This window comes from Dioscorea cayenensis, chromosome 8 (genome assembly GCF_009730915.1).
Source record: "Dioscorea cayenensis subsp. rotundata cultivar TDr96_F1 chromosome 8, TDr96_F1_v2_PseudoChromosome.rev07_lg8_w22 25.fasta, whole genome shotgun sequence".
NCBI lineage: Eukaryota > Viridiplantae > Streptophyta > Magnoliopsida > Dioscoreales > Dioscoreaceae > Dioscorea > Dioscorea cayenensis.
The window spans coordinates 13,627,779-13,646,833 of NC_052478.1; the positions used below are offsets into that span (position 1 = coordinate 13,627,779).

General features: G+C 39.8%; 1 non-coding gene across 1 annotated transcript; it reads right to left on the minus strand.

The window, feature by feature from the left end:
- Positions 1–10,037: 10,037 nt before the first annotated feature.
- Positions 10,038–10,143, minus strand: LOC120268111. Its single transcript, XR_005538780.1, has one exon. It is a non-coding gene; the product is annotated as a small nucleolar RNA R71 (small nucleolar RNA).
- Between the last annotated feature and the right edge of the window lie 8,912 nt (positions 10,144–19,055).

The following is a 19,055-nucleotide window of genomic DNA, read 5'->3' on the forward strand; positions in this document are numbered from 1 at the left end:
AATACTAGAGGTGAAACAAGATTCAATAAAGCACACAAAGCATGTGACTCACATCAATAATTAAACCATGCTAGTTGAGTCTTACAAGAATGAATAAGCCATCATGCGTACACTAGCACGTAAATAATAACCCTAATACATACAATACACCCATCCCCACACCTAGAGTTGTACATTGTCCCCAATGTACACTAATCATGAAAAGCATGGTAATATATGCAATGAAAACAATAGAGGAGGGTGAAAACGAACTTCCCAGTTTATTCTTGTGCAAATGACAAGGAGTGACCCGAACACAAAGTATGGCGAGCTATACATATCGGGTCGGGCTTCCACCAAATGGAATGAGGGCTCACCAAGCTCCCTTAATACCCTGCAAGGCATAAAAAGGGACATCATCATTCCACAAAAATTTACAAAAATGAGATGGGGAGTAATCATGCAAACACTAACACAAAAACTAGAAAATAAAAGCTAAACAATAAAACAAAGTGTCCATGCTAGTCCTTGTCTTTACAATTAGGTTTCTCATTACAAAATGACATCTTGTTCTATGGTATTCTTGTCCAAAAATGTGGTCATTCATTTGGTGAAAACATATCTCCATGGTTGTTGCCAATTTCTTTATCCTCATTATTCCTACAAACCATGAAAAACCCAATCAAGCATAGAGGAATCCATTATAATTCAAAATGTGGTGTAAGAGATGAAGAAACAATGAAAAACATGATGTATAGTATCCATACAGCCATATGGGTACCGTTCACTTTGAAAGAACCTCCCCAAAAACATGAAAATCGAAAACTTTTTACATAAATTCAAGGGAGACATCATCCACAACAATCACACCACAAAAACCAAGCCAAATATTTGATAAAATCCATGAATAAACTCCAAGAATGCAAGAAAAATGAAGGAGATAAAACTAAGGCATCCAAGAGCTTACCGACAAAAACCTTGAAAAAACTCGAGTTAAACTTTGGTGAACAATTAGATCGAAGTCTTAAAAAGGTTAGGAGATGATCTAGAACAAGAAATGATGAGATCCGGCCATGGTTTGATGGATAATGAAGATTAAAGCTCGTTTGGAGAAGAAGGAGAAAGAAGAGAAAGAAAAAGTTGGCAATGTTTTCATGAGAAACAAGGCTCAAAACAGCATCAATGAGTAGCTCATTGAGGCCGTATAAGCTAGTGTAAACTTTTTGGAATTTCTTGACGGCCTCAATGAGCAACTCATTGAGGCCGTATAAGCTAGTTAAAAGTTTCTGGATTTTCTTGATGGCCTCAATGAGCAGCTAATTGAGGCCGTCAAGGCTTTAAAAACATGTTTAAATGCTTTGGTTTCTCCTCCAAACATATGGGCATGGCTACAAAATGTTCCACAAACATTTCCAACATGAAATAATGGTTCAAAATTTCGATCTAATGCATGAAATGATAGCTAAAACAAGTGTTTCTCAAGAGGATAAATGATTAAACCACAAGAAGGACGATGAGAAAAATGCACAAGACATGCAAGCATGGACTTATTCACACAACAAAACCATAAAAGAAACACACAAACACTTAACAAAAACACAATCTACACTTAATTAAAAATATGAAAAGAAGAAAATAAAGAAATTGAAGCTTGGGTTGCCTCCCAAGAAGCGCTTGTTTAGTGTCATTAGCTCGACATACCTCTTGCTTACCTTAAGGAGGCTTGAAGAGGGTATGTTCATCCAGACAACATGTAGCATCGCTACTTCCATGAAAGAAAAGAATTACCTTCTGAGATGATGAGCTTGTCGAGACCAAGAACTTGGTACCTTTACGCCTTCATGGGAAAAGTCTAGGCCGAGAGTTGTGCAATTTAAACTTGGGCAGATCCTTAGATGGTTTGAGCATCCTCCCCGCTCCCATTCTATTCCCGGCTGAATTTCCTTGGAGCTTCCTCAAAAATCTTTTCGGCCTCCAAGGGAATAAGTATGGTTGAAAATTTTTCAAACTCGGCATCGGTGGGTCCTTGGGCGGTGTAAACCTCCTACCCACATCTCCTTCTTCAACCATTGTCACTCTTCCATTAATTACCCACAAAAATTGTTTGGGCCTCCAAGGAAAAAGTTTTAGTTGGGACGTATCCAACATTAGCATCGGTGGGTCATTGGATGGCTTCAACCTCCTACCCATATCTTCAATTGTCCCGAATAATTCTCTTTTGTGCTTGGTGATTTGAGTTACTTCCATGCTAAGGGCTAGCTCAAGTGATATTTGTGCCACTTCTTCTACCTTTTTCACCTCCAATACACCAAAGTTCTCATCCACCTCCCTTCCATCATATCTCTCTTCAATTTCATTGTTGTTTGTGGTTGGGAGTTCCATTGCCCGCTCTTGAATTAATTGTTCAACATGACTCTCTAATTTGTGAAGAGAAGCTTGCACCAACAAAAGTGTGGCATTGATGGCCTCAAATCGGGCATTACATTTGGTGTCAAGGGCATGAAGTTCGGTGGTGAGGATGTCAAATTTGGTGTTGATGTCTCGAAATCTCTGTTCAGTATGTATCATGAATTTTTCCAACACATCCTTGGTAGTAAACCTCTTTTCGTACAGTGATTGTTGCATTTGGGGACCCTGAGGAGGTGCAACCTTCTGATTTTGCTCTTGATTCAATGAAAATTTTGGGTAGCATTTCCACCCCGGATTGTAAGTTGAGCTATATATAAGGGTTTCCTTGTGGTCTTTGGTCTTCAATATAATCAACATAGGCATCAACTTTAGTGTCTGAAATTGAGTTAGAATCCTTCAAATTGCAAGCCCCTTACATTTGCTAAGAAAAGTGTACCTTGCACAAAAGAGGATAAAAAGAACCAAGTTAAACAAAATAAGAAAAGTATGTACAAAGAGTAATATGTACAAATAAGAGAAAAATTGCTAGAGCAATAAATTACAAACTTTCCTAATATTCCTTGAGTGTCCCCGGCAACGGCACCAAAAACTTGATTGATTGCCGCAAGTGTACGGGATCACCGAGTAATACCCTGTGAGTGACACTGGGGTCGTAGTATTCCACGGGAAGTATTATTACTCACTCTTCATCTATTATCTAGCCTACAATCCATATTAAGAAGAACAAATAAAACAAAATAAACTAACCTAAGCTAATCCTATGGCCGGGTAACTAGCACACGAATGTAAACAAACAAGGGAGTATCAAGGATGAGAAGGGAGTGTTTGGACAAGGAATCCACCTAGGGTTGTCAGTAAGTCCCAAACTAGGATGGTTTAAAGATGCATTGACGATAGTTGAGACCTAGAGACCTCGTGAGTAGATTAGCACCAATCTCTCGGTGACTAACCGCTGATCCCATACGAATGTCAATCGGAATCTCTTCCGGATCAACACACCTATGATCGCATTAAGTTCTAGGAGTTCTCTAATAGGAGTAAACCTACTATCCTTCGGCTTAAACCTAGCAATGGAGGGGTACCAACACCCGATCTCTCGTCGTATAGGCACAAGTATCCCCTTTCAATCTCTCCTAGATCTAGTACATGTGAGTAGGTCACATCTACGCATACAACTCATAATAGAATTACGGATTTCTCCATACATGTAATTCTAAGCATCAAAGCATCAAAGATTGAATCTCAAACAACCATCAAATTAAATGAAGAACAACATCCCAAGTTCATACACAAGATTAACCCTAGGGTTCATCCAAATCCAAACACATGATCGTGCTTAGCCCATGCTCTCCTTGGGACTTCTGAGCGAATCAGCTAATTTTCATCTAGAGAAAATCATGGTGAGAGCACGGTCATGCTCTGCCAGTACTCATCTTGAGCAAGCCAGTGCAAGGAGCACACAGACCATGCTTCCCCTGTGAGTAGATGGGACTCTAATTTAGTGATAATCACGGGGAGGGAGCACTCCCATGCTTCACCCGTGTTCTTCTTGAGAGCACCTCCATGCTTGGTCAGTTACTCAGGCTTCTTTAGATAGCAATAATTACACCTGCAGAGCACACCCGTTATCTGGCCGTGCTTGGCTTGGACACTTAAGGAAAATATACATTCATTGGTTGATTTTTCTCCCGATATCACTCCAATTAGCTCTGAACCCTAAAATCATGTACTATAAACAAATATACCCAGAATAGCATCGTATAAATTGGGAGTAAGTAAACATGATATAAATTACACTCATATGCTATAGTAATTTAACTATAATGTTTTCCTTAAAATGTTTTGCTTCTTTCTTCTGATAAATCTCTTGAATAACCACAAAAAGCACACCTATGGTTAGGCCATGCTTGCCAAGGAAACTCAGAAAAAATGCGTTTCTTTGCCAATTTTCACTCCAAATCTTCTTCTAATGTTCCCAGCTAGCACATTTCAGGACAAATACCCAAAGTAGTATTAAATCACATCAAATAAATGCTAAAAGACAAGCTAAATAGATGAAAGAGGTATAAAAATATCTATATAAAATGCACTAATCACTAGATTTCTGGATTAGGGTTTTATTTAGCCCTTTTAGAGGAGTTCTTGATCTTAATTCGAACATAGGAGGCTGGGGTGGAAGAAATTCCATCTTAAGTTCCTAGTATTTTAGACCTGATTGCCAAGAGATTGGGACCAATAGGCCTTTGAATTCCCTCGTTCCAACACTAGAACACTATTATCATGACTCAAGTCTTTTTATAAGTAATTGCTATGAAATTCTCATACATCCACCCACTTATTCCAATTGTACTTAATGATCCTCAATAGTATTTTATTAATTAATTTGTAGAAGTAAAACTAAGAAACACCATAAACATTCAGGCTATTGATTAGGTGAAAATGAAGTAATAGGAGTTTCTCACCGTTCTTTGAGGAATATAACCCTCGTGCTCACCCACGAGGTATTACTTGACGACCCATGTACTTGTAGTATATACACACATAAAGCGTGTGTCAGCTGCACACAAAACCAAAACACTACTTGTGAGCGTTGTACATCTAAGAGGATAATGGAATAATCTTCATTAGGCCAACAACACAAAACAATGATAGATGAGGGCCTACTAAGTATCTATAGGAAAAAGAAGTTTGGCAATGAAAAAGGAAAAACATAAATTTACCTTATAAACAATAGTATTGATAAGTGCATTTTGTATCATATTTTACACCTCCAATGCACTCTTTTGCTCATCTTTTAGCACTTTTATGAATGATGTTATTCTGAGTATGTTTGTCTTTGGTGCAGGATTTTAGGGCTCATAATATACAATGAGTGAAATTAGGGTCAAAATTAACCAAAAAAGATAATTTCTCTAAGTGTCCAATGCAAGCACAGGCAGAGCACGGGCATGCAATCTCCCCATGGTTTTCTGTCTGAGATTTCTCTGTTTTTCAGCAAGAGCATGAGAGAAGCACGGGGGTGGTTGCTCCCCATTATATTCTCTAGATGGGAGTTGCTTGTGTTTTCAGCAGAAGAATGGTCTGCGTTCTCCTTTTATGGGCGTGCTCAAGCTCAGCACAAGGGGAGCATGACCATGCTCTCCCCATGATTATCTTTGGATAACACTTAGTCCTTTTCACTTAGAAGTTCCAAGAGGAGCACGGTCTTAGTAGGACCATGTTGAGACTATGTCAAGCCTGAAAGTTTCTTTTTAAGTCCAAGATTTAGGGTTTCTTGGTATCTTTTGTTCGGGACTTTTCTTCTCCAACGGGGGAGCTCTCAAGAGAATGATGATAAGCCATCACCGCACGAGCTAAGAAGATCATTGGTGAGTTAGAGACGCCGGAGAAGTGGAGTTACCCATTCCATGGAGTTCTTGAAGTACATTTGAAGAGACCTTGTGAAATGAGGAAGTCTAGATGTCTCTTGATAAGTGCTTGAGTAGATATATTTTGTTATATGTTTTACATGCATTGAGCATCATTTTTACCATGGTTTATGCCTCATATAGTGTACTTGTGTTCTTTTATGCAATTATGTTGTGAATGTCTTGAAGGGAGAAAAGGAAGCAAAGATATGCTATAAAGACACATTTTGGGAGTTCTTGTTCAATTCAAGGATCAAGACACAAGAGAACTTCATGAACGTGGAGGTGTGTGCCAACTTCCAAGAAGATTCAAGGCAATTTGTTAGTTGGAAGGACACAAAAGCAGTCATATCTCCATGTTCCTTCTCTTTGTGAAGAATGCAAGACCTTTCAAATGATGAGTCGATGAAGAAAAGTCTTACAGCCTACCACATGGACTTGTGCCCAACCATGTGGCCTCAAGAGAAGAGTATTTGGGTCATGTTTGTAAAGAAGACTGTAGCTAAGTAATGTAGCATTTCACTGTAGTAGTATTGTAGCAGAAAATCCACACAGGTGCATGCAGGCACATGACAGCCGTGATTTGTAGCTATAAATAGGCCATTTGCCCTATTCTTTAGGGACTTTTTGCGGGCTTTTTAGGAGCACTGATAAGTGCTTGTATATAAGTAATACAAAGTATACTTTTCTTACATTGAGCATCAGTTTTATCAGATTTATAGCTCATTCGTGTGCATTTAGTATTGTGGAGACAAGTTTGGAAAAATTGAAGCAAAAGTAGATCATGGATGCGATTGTTGATGGAATTCTTGTATCGAACAAGGGTGAAGGTACAATTTGTGATCATAGACATATGTGTGTGTGCCAACCTCCAAAATGCTCAAGTGAATATACAAAGTGGAGGCACAAAGGTAGTCGCACTCATGTGTTGCAACTTGTGTAACATTTCTAAAAGCTTCAACAACGTGGTTTAATTGAAGATGCGACATGATCTACCTCATAGATGTCTGCCCAATCATATGGCCTCAATGAAGAAAATGAATTCGGGAGTATTTTGGCAAAGTACTGTAGTAATTACCATAGCAAAACATTTTAGCAAAATCATTATAGATGTTACTATTCACAGCGTGTAGGAAAATGAAGCCCGGAAATCCACACGCCCATGTGGAGCCCGATTTCAGCCCTATAAATACCGTTTTGAGAGTTTTATTTGGGGATCTTCTTAATATTATTTTCCTATCTTTTGGGGAGAATGTGGCTAGGATTTGGAAAGCCTTTTGCTAGGATTTAGGAGCGGTTCTACGGCATTCGACATCTACTTCCTTTGAAGGAGAGCTATTGTGGGAGCTTTTGTCGGCATTGATTCGGCGAGATATGCCCTAGGCTTAATAAGGGAGTCATTGGAGAAACGAGGCGGCTTCTCAAGACCATCAATACAGACGAAAAGGGGGTTATCTCTATGAATTGCTTGCACTTACTTTTGATTTTATTGTTAATTTTTTATTGCCCCATGGAGAGCTAAACCCCTAGTGTGTGCTTGGACTTGTAAACCCTAGGATGATTGTGTTTCATTGACTCTTATTATGTTTTCTTTAATTGATGTTTTAATTGAGTTTCAATCTTGTGTGCTTATTGATTTGATTTTCCCTTAGAGTGACACTAGGGTTGAGAATCTATCTAGGTAATCCTATGAAGGGGTGACAACTTTATTAGGGTTTGACTTAGCGAGATTGAAAAGGGTTGAGAGGGTGAGTCGAGAGGTAGCGGAACGTCTCCTTTCCCTTCCGATGTGATTTGTCCTACCTCCACATTCCAAGAGATCTTTGTGGTCATAATAGAGTGAAATGCTAAGAGACAAACTCTACTAGGATTTAGTTGCATGAGCAACAAAGTGAAATGTTGAAGTAATCCTTAGGCTTAATCATGATTGTGGGTCTTTCGCCTGGACCAAAGGGTTAGATCTATATTAGCGAATAGGGTTTATCACTTGGAATCCCTAAAGCTTCAAGAAGTCCTACAAAGTGTGAGGTGTCAAGAGTATCCCTTTCCACCGGGGCATTGTATAAAGGACTAGTCATGGTTGACATTAGGTTTTGGACCGTGTATCTTTGGATCTCCATGACTCTTTAAACTTTAATTAGGAAGCATAATATTAGTCTTGCACTTGAAACAATAGTCCTAGGGTGAGCATTGTCCGAGTACCCCATTTTACAATCGATTACCTCTCTTCATTCCTCGTGCTTTCTCTTCTCTCTCTTTTACTTTCATTTGCATTGATAGTTTGAAGCAACATCACAAATTGGTTTTCACTTTAGCTAAATAGTAATACTTTGTGCTTCTGAATAACTATTCCCTGTGGATTCGACTACCCACTCACCAGAATATTTTATTACTTTCACGACCAGTGCACTTGCGGTACACACACACAAGAGGTGTGTCAAGCACTCTAATTGCAAGGCGGCTAGGGTTCTAGAGGAGTTATTTGGTGATATTGGGGTCCGTTCTTTACCAACTTTGATCTATCTTTCCCCTGTCATAGCATCGAGGGGGCCTTCAGCAACCTAGCTTCGGAGAAGGATTCTTCAAGACATTAAGCCATCCATCAAGGCCATTATCATGAATTCAAGGGGGTTTTTCTCTATAGTTTACATTCCTATTCATTGTATTAATCTTTGTTTTGTAACTTGCTCCATGGAGGGCTAAACCCTAGTAGGTATTTGGGCATGTGAACCCTAGGATCTTATCTTTTGGATTGATTTACTTTATGTTTTCTATTAAATCCGAGTTAATTTGAGTTTTAATCTTTTTTTTCCCATAGCTTTCATGTTTTATTAATCCTTGTGGTTGATTATATATGCATGATTTGTTACTTTGATGAGAGAGAGGTCTCCATTAGAGTTAGAACTCTAAGGTTAAAGACGGTTGAGAGGGTGAGTCATGAGATAGTGGAGTATCCCCTTTCCCTTCCGATGAGTGTTTCCTATCTTTGTATTCTCTAGACTATATGCAACCATATTTGGTGTGAGGAGTGAGATTGAGAGATTTCTCTGCCTGGACCTTATAGAGGATTAGCGATCTTTCACCTAGAAGTAGGGTTAGATCTAACTTTAGGAATCTGTTTCACTCTTAGGTATCCTAGAGCTTTTTACAGTCATATGGGATGTGAGGTGTTGAGATTGAGCGATTTCTCCACCGAGACCTTATAGGGGACTAATATCGTTGGCTTGGAGGCAATGGCTGGTTGTTCTTGGATTACCTCGACTCATTAAACTCGGTTTAGAAGCATTTAGCAAGTCTCGAGCTTCATTTTAGATCCTAGGGGGAGCATTGCCCGGGTACCTCATCTTTATTGATTGAGATCTTTCTTGCTTGTTATCCTTCCTTGATTGCTTATTGACATTCTTGTAATTAGTTCACTTCATCACAAACAATTGATTTCGACTAGATAACTAAGAATTGGCAACTACTAATACTTCCATTCCCTGTTGATTCGACTACCCACTCACCGGGGTAATTTATTACTTCGACGCCTGTGCACTTGTTGTACACACATGCAATTCGGTCGTGTTAAGTTTTTGGCGCCGTTGCCGGAGAACAGGATATTAGGAACACTAGGACTTGGTTACTTTAGTCATTTATATTTTCATTTGTCTTTCTACTTCATATTTCTCTTTTTTTCCATTCTTATTGTTTCTTTGCATTTATTTCAGCTACAAGTTATGATATGAGGAAACCCTTCGACATTGGTTGAAGAAGATCCTGAAATTGAGCATAGATTTCGTAGAAGGGGCAAGGAACCTACAAAAGAACAGAATTTTCTAGTTGAAATAGAGGTTGAAGAATCCGATAATATGGCAGAACAAGAAGGGCAACAAAGAACACTTTCAGATTTTGCTAGGCCTACAATTCGTGGGGCACAATCGAGCATTGTTAGGCCACCGGTAGCAGCCCATAATTTTTAGTTAAAGCTGGGTTTCATTCAAATGGTTCAACAGTCTGTACAGTTTAATGGTTTAGTTGATGGAGGCCTGAACAATCATATTGAGAATTTTCTTGAAGTGTGTGACATGTTGAAGATCAATGGGGTTTCAGATGATGCAATTTGCTTGAGTGCTTTCCCATTCTCATTGAAGGGAAGAGCCAAACAATGGCTCAATTCATTGCCAAGAGCTTCCATCACAACATGGAACGAAATGGTCGAAGCTTTCCTTGCAAGGTATATCCCCCCGGGAAAGTCGGTGTAGCTTCATAATGAGATAACTTTATTTGTTCAAATGGAGCTTGAATCATTATTTGAGACTTGGGAATGATTCAAGGATCTCTTGCGGAAGTGTTCACAACATGGGTTCCATGAATGGATGGTTATTCACACATTCTACAATGGGTTAAACTCAAGCACCAAACAACTTCTTGATGCCGCTGCAGGAGGAACATTGGGGAACAAGACCCCCGAAGAGGCTCGACAATTGATCGAAGAAATGGGTTTGAATAGTTATTAATGGAATGTAAGAGAAAAGAAGAAAATGGGCGGACTTCATGAGATTGGTGCAGTTGAATCCTTGGCCGCCCAAGTAGAGCTATTGAGCAAGAAATTGGACACTTTGACTTCACCAAGAGTAGCCACAATCACAAGTTATGATGGTTGTGGGGGTTCGCATATGCCATCTGATTGTCCTATCTCAATTGCTACTTCAGCCCCAATTGAACAAGTCGATTTTGTGGGTAATTCGGGAAGAGGACAAGGTAATCCTTATAGCAACACCTACAACGAAGGGTGGAGGAACCACCCAAATCTCTCATGGGCAATCAAGGGCAAGAAAAGGCCGCTGCCCCACTAGGATTTCAGAAAACACCTACAATTATAGAGAGAGTTTCACAGTTAGAAAGGGTTTTGTCAATGTTTATTCAATCAGCCGACACAAGGTTCCAAAACATAGAGGCAACACTCTACAATCACACCACTTCCATCCACAATTTGGAGAATCAAGTTAGATAAATAAAGAAGTCACTAGCAAAAAGGCCTCTAGGAAGCTTGCCAAGTAATATCGAGACTAACCCAAGAGAGCAAGTGAAGACGATCACTTTGAGGAGTGGTTGAGAGCTCCAAGAAAAGCTCACTGCTAAGGAAAATTATGAAATTCTTTAAGCTAAAACTCCCACTGGGAAGATTGCTAAAATTCATCAAGAAATCCTAAAAGATAATGTATAAGACAAGGAGAAGGGGCCAGCTGTGTCACCCCTTCATATACTCCAAGAATTCCTTATCTGGCCTTTTTGAAAAAAGACCAAAATAATGAGCAAAACAGGAAATTTCTGGATTTATTCAAGCAGTTACAAATTAACATTCCGTTTGTAGAGGCGTTGTCACAAATGCCTCGTTATGCGAAGTTCTTGAAAGACCTCTTGACCAATAAGAGGAAGATGGAAGAGAGTGTGGCTATGGTTTTGGGAAAGTAATTGTTCATCATACTATGTATAATCAGAGGTTTGGGGGAAGAAAAAGCCTTGGCCAATTCAGGGGCTAGTATTAATGTCATTCCATACACATTGTTCCAAAAGTTAGGGTTAGGAGAGCCAAGACCAACCCACATGACCTTACAGCTGGCCGATCGCTCCGTTCGTCAACCTAGAGATATAATTGAAGATGTTTTAGTGAAGGCTGACAAGTATATTTTTCCTGGAGATTTTGTAGTGCTAGGTGTTGATGAAGACGTGGAGGTTCCATTAATTCTAGGAAGACCATTCTTAAAAACCTCCAAGGCGCTTATTGACATGGATAGAGGCGAGATGACATTACACATCAGAGAAGGAAAGATCACATACCGCCTCACCAAAGCAATGAAGCACTCTCTTGACTTTGATGACTTTTGTTATTTTTTAGATGTCAATGATGAGATTACTAATGAATATTTATAGGAATTTTGGCATCTGGACCCATATGAGGAGTAGCCGGACATGGAGGAGGAGAAAATGAACAATCATGTTGAACAAGTCCTCGAAGAGCAACCAAAGGGAGGATTTCTGAAACAAACCTTTCGCCATGTCAAGAGGTCGAGATATAGCCACCAAAAGCACTCCAATGCACCTAGAGACAAGCACACAAAAGAAGAACGCGACATTCCCTCATTCGGTAACATGTTTAATAAATTCTCCTTCAGTATGCAGAATTTTTGTCCATCATGTGTGCAGGTTGCAAAGAAAGAGATTTTTCATCTTCATGAGCCACCATGAGGTAAGGATAGGTACGTCAAGCTAAGTGACGTTAAACAAGCATTTCTTGGGAGGCAAGCCAAGTTTTAGTTAGTTTTTAAAATTAGAATTTAATTTCTGCAGTAATAAATCCATGAGTGTGTGCCTTGATGAATTTTTGTTTATTTCTAGTGTTTTCATGGAATTTTTCTATGATTTCAAATGGTTGTCATGTGTATGGCATGGTTTAGAATGAAATTAATGTTTAAAGTTGAAAAATTGGTGTTGGTGGAGTTTCGAGAATTGTGTGGACTATCTGCAAAAATTTTGCAGCTCACGCAGCCGCGTGGATTTTCCACACGGTCGTGTTCAGTGTCCACTTGGGGGTGTGGAATTTCCACACTCCCATGTGCCCATAGGAAGTTGAAGAGGTACTATTTATTGTCATCTTCCCTAAAGCACCTCTTCATCTCCCATCTCTTCACCTCTATAAATCCCATTTCTTAGACCCCAAAACCAATTTTCTTCAACTCCTTGAAGATTTTGAAGTGTTTTGCCGGTATTTTCACCTAGTTTTCTTCATCGATTCGCTTCGGTAAGCCCTCAATTCTCTCCATCCCTTCCATGTCTTCATTATCACATCAATGGAGCTTTCTTGGTGTGTACGAAGCCCATAGTTACACTTGCAAAACTTTCTGTATTAGATAGCCGCAGTCGCAACAAAGCTTTTAAGCACCCACAAGGATCTTAAAATGTACCTTGGTAGGCATTAGACTCAAGTTAGTATTTTGAGCTTATAGGAATCATCCCGGGGCATTGCTCTCTTGTTATCGAAACTCAACCCTAGTCTAATTGGTTCGTCCACCCCTTCGTTCCTTAGTCTTGTGTAGTAATTAACTCCTTTATCAAATTTCGGGTTTGACTAAACATTAGAGGATCAACTAGTACTAGAAGCCCAGTCCTTGTGGTTTGATAGCCCTGCCTCCTTGTGGAGTACCACTTATTACTGGTAGCGATCCATGCACTTGCGAAGAGTTTATCAGGTATTTACTTCTAACAAGGCAAACAACTAACCATGACACTTAGTCACACATCAAATGTCTTATTGACATTTACTTGATATATTTTTTATCACATCTTTTATGAACTTTGAGCATTATTATATTCATATATTTTCATTAATGGCATGTGTTTTGTGTTCTTTTATGCAATTAGGGCATGTAAAGGGAATTGATGAGAAATAAGCAAAGAAAGGGTTGTGGAGAAATTTTCTAAGATGGTTTCACAAGCTTCAAAGATGAACATTGACACACCCCTTGCATGTGCCCACAAGTGCATGGGTTGCTCAAGTAATAAAGTGTACCCACTGGGTCGGGTAGTCAAATCCACAAAGAACGGGAGTATTATTAATAGCTACTTATGTGTTAAATAGTTGAATGATCAAGAGTATGATGTGATGAACAAATTTATGAAAAGATGAATGTCATGAACAAGTAAGCAAGAGTAAAATAAGGGAAAGTCTCAATCAATGAAAATGAGGTATTCAGCTAATGCCCCCCTAGGATTTAACCATTAAGCACAAGATTGATAAAGTGTTCCTAAACCGAGTTAATTAAGTCATGGGAATCTAAAGATAATCGATTCCTACCTCCAAGTCACCGATACTAGTCCCCTACGAGATCCCGGTGGAGAAATCTCTCAGTCTCAATACCTCACACCATATATGACAGCATAGCACTGATAAGAGTCTAAATGTATATATTTATATATACAATTTATACATTATAGTATGTTTTTTTTATTGAATCAATGCCCGTTGTATGTTTAAATTGGTTATATTTGTGTAACTTGTCTCAAGGAAGACGAGTGGAGCTCAAGAACATAATTGGAAAAAAAATTAGCATAAAAAACTACGTCTTTGAGCTCTAAAACCAAAGCAGGCACTATAGCAAAAGAGTAGCGTGATGCAGGAACTCGGCTGAAAACCTCGCGGGCTTCATGCGCCCACATGAAGCCCGAGAGACCCAGAAATTTTTTTGTCTTAGTACTGTAACAAAAACACTTTCCTAAAAGTACTACATATGCACTATAGCAAAGGTACTGTGTCACCCAAATCAAATTTTGCCCACAGTCAGCTGTAATCCTCACGGGCTCTATACGCACGCATGGAGCTCGTAAGGCTCAGGCAGATCTGATTAAAAGGGGATCTAAGGCATCAATCAAAGGGTCTTTGGCCATCTTTTCTCCACCATCAATCAAAGGCTTCAAGGGGTTGGGGAACGTGGATTTGAGGAGAAAGATCAAGGGGGAGAAGAAGGTTGCTACCAAGGAGATCATCAAGGATTTTGCCTGCATGGATCGACAAGCTCTCATCACTAACTTCTAGTCAACATTTCAAGGGAGTTGCTTTAGTTTTGTTCATGTTTCATATGCATCTTGAGATTTCTTTGTTATTCATGTTGAACTAGACCCAAGGTCACCAAGCATCCGGTGAACCTTGGGATGAATTTGCTTGTATGGATGTTGTGATTTACTTCTAATGTTTTTGGTTTAGTTTATGGTTCAATATGTTTGTTCTTTGATGTGTTGTTTTGCATGAGAACTCTACGATTCAACTTCTAGGTTGTACTTGGTTGCGTGACCATCGCCCTTGTACTAGACTCACTTTGCTTAGAAGGGATTCATGCATGAATACACCATGACCATCGAGTGTTTCATACCCCTCCGACCATTAGAGCTTGACCAAGGTATTGAGTATCGGCCCTAATTAGAGATTTCCCTATGTGTAGTTCAATCATTGGAGGATTTGGTCGGAAGAGATTCTGAGTCAATACTTGTATGGGATTAGGGGTTATCGCTGTGACCATCGGGGTAACCTACTTTTGAATGTCTCTTGGAGCAAAACTACCATTGCCTTTGTAATTCTAGCATCCTTCTAGCTTTAGTAGTCCCTTGGGGATCCTCGCCAGGGGGCCTTGCTCTATTATTGTTATTTTCTTCCTTAATGTGCTTACGTGGTGTGCCTTAGTCCAACTTGTCTATAGTTATCTCTCTTGTTGGTTTTCTTATTTTGTTTTAAACTTACCTTTGTTAGACTAGACAGTGCCGTCAAGGGGGAAGTAATAGAATCTTTTGAGACCCCAGGGAATACGACCCTCTCGTGCTTGCGTGAGAGGTATTACTTGATGATCCATACACTTGCGGATCTCATCAAGCACTCTAGGGATTCCAAAGGATGTATCCAATTCCTAAGAATAAACTTAGCCCTACTTCTAGATGAAAGACCCCTAACCCCCTGAGCTCTGGGTGGAGAACTCTCTCAACACCTCACACAACATATGGTTGCTTAAAGTATAGGGAATATGGAGATAGAATACACTAATTGAAGGGAAAAGGGGATTCTCCACTATTTCATGACTCATCCTCATAACCCTCTCTAATATTGAGATTCTAACCCTAATGGAGGCCTCTCTCACACCAAGTTGAATGAATTAATGCAAACCAATCAATCAATAGATCAATAAAGCATGTAAGCATTAAGAACACAAGATTAAAACTCAACTAAACTCGGATTAAAATAAAATCATAATATAAATCAACACAAAAAATAGAATCATAGGGTTCACATGCCCAAATACCCTCTAGGTTTTAACTCTCCATTGAGCAAGTTACAAAACAAATATTAGAGTGAAAATCTGTAAAAGTTATAGAAATAAACCCCCTTGAATTCGTGATGATGGCCTTGATGGGTAGTTTCAACGTCTTGATAGATTACTCTCCGAAGCTAGGGTCATCGTTGGCTTCCTTGATACTAAGATGGAGGAGAAATCGATCAAAGTTGGTAAAGAAATGTCCCCAAAATCGCAAAGACCTCCTTTCCAAACCCTAGCTGCCTTGCCTTTCAAGCACTTATCAAATATTAATGTTGGATCACCTACAAGCACACATGTGCCAACTCCTAAATATTTTAGAAACCAATTGACATGTCAGGAGGGCAGAAAGGTAATCATGTGTGCATATACTGGCTTGGGGATAGTTTTCAGGAGTTATCTCATCAATTTGGATCAATAGAAGCTCACACACCCTTCCACACAGCCATGTGGCTTCCCAAAGAAAATTGCTGAGTATTGTTATAAAACATTGTAGGAAATTACTGTAGCACAATACTATAGTAGCTGACAGAACTTTACATACCCTTCACACGGTCGTGGCAAGGCCGTGTGGACCCCTAGGTTTGAGATTATAAATAGGCTGCTCAAAGGGTTTTTGGCATTTTTTCCCACAAGTTTTGGGGTAAAGTCGGCTAGGGTTTTGAAGAGGAGGTCTTTGTACTTAAGGGAGTGCTTCTTCGTGAGCTTTCATGGATTCCTTCATTGTTATAGCCATTGGGGGAGCCACTAACGACATCGATTCACAGGGGTGTGTCCTAGCTTCATTGGAGGAACTCTTGTAAAATATGAAGCACACCTTAATGACCCTCAGCACAGATCTAAAGGGGCTTTTCTTTATAGTTTTCATGTGTTTTCATTGATTAATTGAATGCATATTATATTATTCTCTGGAGAGCTAAACCCTAGTGGGTACTTGGCCATGTAATCCCTAGGATTTGTTGTTTTATTGACTTTTATTTTGTTTCCTTTAATTGAGTATTCATTTGAGTTTCAATCTTGTGTGCTTTTTGATTGCTTTCCCTTAGATTGACACTAGGATCGAGAGCAACACCTAATCTGTTAGTAACGAGTGACCATCACCACTAGGATTAGATTTATAAAGGTTGAAGAGGGTTGAGAGATAGCGAAGCATCCCCTTTCCCCTCCGATTTGATTTACCTACGTTTGTGTTTCAAGAGCTTTTAGCAATCATATATGGTGTGAAGCATCGAGAGCATCCTCTCTGCCAAGATCTTGTATGGGATTAGGGACCATTCACCTGGACCAAAAGGTTTGATATATTTTTAGGAATAGGGTTTATTATTTGGAATCCTTAGAAGAATAAGCAGTCATATGTGGTGTGAGGCGTCGAGAGCCTTCTATTCGCCAGGACCTCATTGGGAACTAGTCACTGATTGACCTTAGGTGTAGGACTGGTGTGCTTTTGGATTTCCATGACTCAATTAATCTGAATTAGGGAAGCATAATTTTATTCTTGCACTTAACTTAAGAATCCTAGGGGAGATTGTCTGGGTACCCCATCTATCTTGATTAATTCCTTTATATTTTATTTTTCCTTGTTTACTTGTATGTGAAATTGATGTCTTTATATCATTGATTAGGCTAGATAGCGAGGTTACAGTTATTACTAGTGACACAACTGAATATGGTGTAAACCGCAAGTGCACGGGTGTCGAAGTAATAATACCCCGGTGAGAGGGTAGTCGAATCCACAGGGAATAGTGCTTAGAACCACCAAGATTGCTATTTAACTAGAATGAAAATATGTTGAAAGTGATGTGAAAACAAACTCAATTCAAATGAAAATAAGAAAAGATAAAGGAGGCGCAAGTAAAAGATAGGGGAGGTAATCGACGATAAATGGGGTACCAGGATATTGTTCCGCCTAGGACAATCATTTCAAGTGGAAAACCCCCTATTATGCTTTCTAACTAATTCATTAATGAGTCATGGAGATCCTTTAATACATGGTCCCAAATCTAAGGTCAACCATGCCTAACTCTATACATGTCCCGGAGGAGAAATTGAATAACCTCTCAACCTCGCACTCGTATAGAATTGCAATGAGTTCTAGGGATTCCAAGTGATAAACCCTATTCCTATGTATAGACCTAACCCTTTGGTCCAGGTGGAAGATCCCTAACCACAATTAAGCCCTAGGTACTAAAATCACTTCAATGCTTCACTCCGTTGCACTCGCAACTAAGCCCCAGCAGAAGGTCATCCCTTAGCCCATTCACTCTACTATGGCCGCAAAGAACTCTTGGAACGTGGAGGTAGGATAGATCACACCAGAGGGGAAAGGGGACGCTCCGCTACCTCTCGACTCACCCTCTCAACCCTATCCAATCAAGCTTTGTCTAACTATTGTGGTGTGTCACTCACTCACAAGGGTTACCACATGAACTCTCAACCCTAATGTCACTCTAAGGGAGTATTCAAACAATCAAACATTCAAGATTGGAACTCGCAATAACATCAATTAATTGAAAGCATAATAAAAAGATTCAATGAAACTAATACATCCTAGGGTTCAAAATACCCAAGTACCCACTAGGGGTTTAGCTCTCCATGGAGCATAATACAAACGATAATGAAATCAAATGTAAAAGAAAACAATCCATAGGAAAACCCCCTTGATAGCCATGGCGATGGTCTTGTGGAGAGTCCTCTACTCGTCGCAAGATCCCCTTGTCCGGTATAAGATACACCTCGCCGAATCAATCCGACGGAGGCTTCCTTACAAACCTTCTTCCAAAGAGATGATGATGTCAGAGCCGCAGAACCTCTCCAAATCCCTAGCCAATACCTCTCAAAACCCTAGCCGCAGCCCTCTCTCAAGTTGGGGAAAAGATGGAGAAAAGAATGTTGAAATCGGGGCTGAAATCAGCCTTAAATAGGGGGTTGGAATCGGGATTCCACATGCCCCCGCGGATATTCCACACGGTCCTGTGGAATTAACGCACGGGCGTGTGGCTCCTCTGTTTTGCTCCTTCTTCAGCCGATTGTGAATAGTACCTGCTACAGTGATTTACTGTAGTGATTGTTCCAGTACCTTGCTACAGTAGCGGTCTGAAATACTCCCGAATCCATGCTTTCATCGAGGTAACGTAAACGAGCAGATGTTCACGTTGTAGATCGTCTTGGTTCTTCAATAAACGGTCACGTTGGTGGAGACCTTGCTAAATATGCACATGTCGGAATACTAGGATGTAACTGCCTTCGTGCCCTTTCAAATCATTGCCTTAGCTCGAATACAAGGAGGTTGGCACATATTCTAGCATTCGAAACCTGACACATGTCTCCGCGTTTGAGCCTTCTCAAGATCTCCTCCAAATAATGCGTAAAACGATCTACAATGGCTTCTTTCACAAATAATCGGCCTCACAACCCAGCTTGC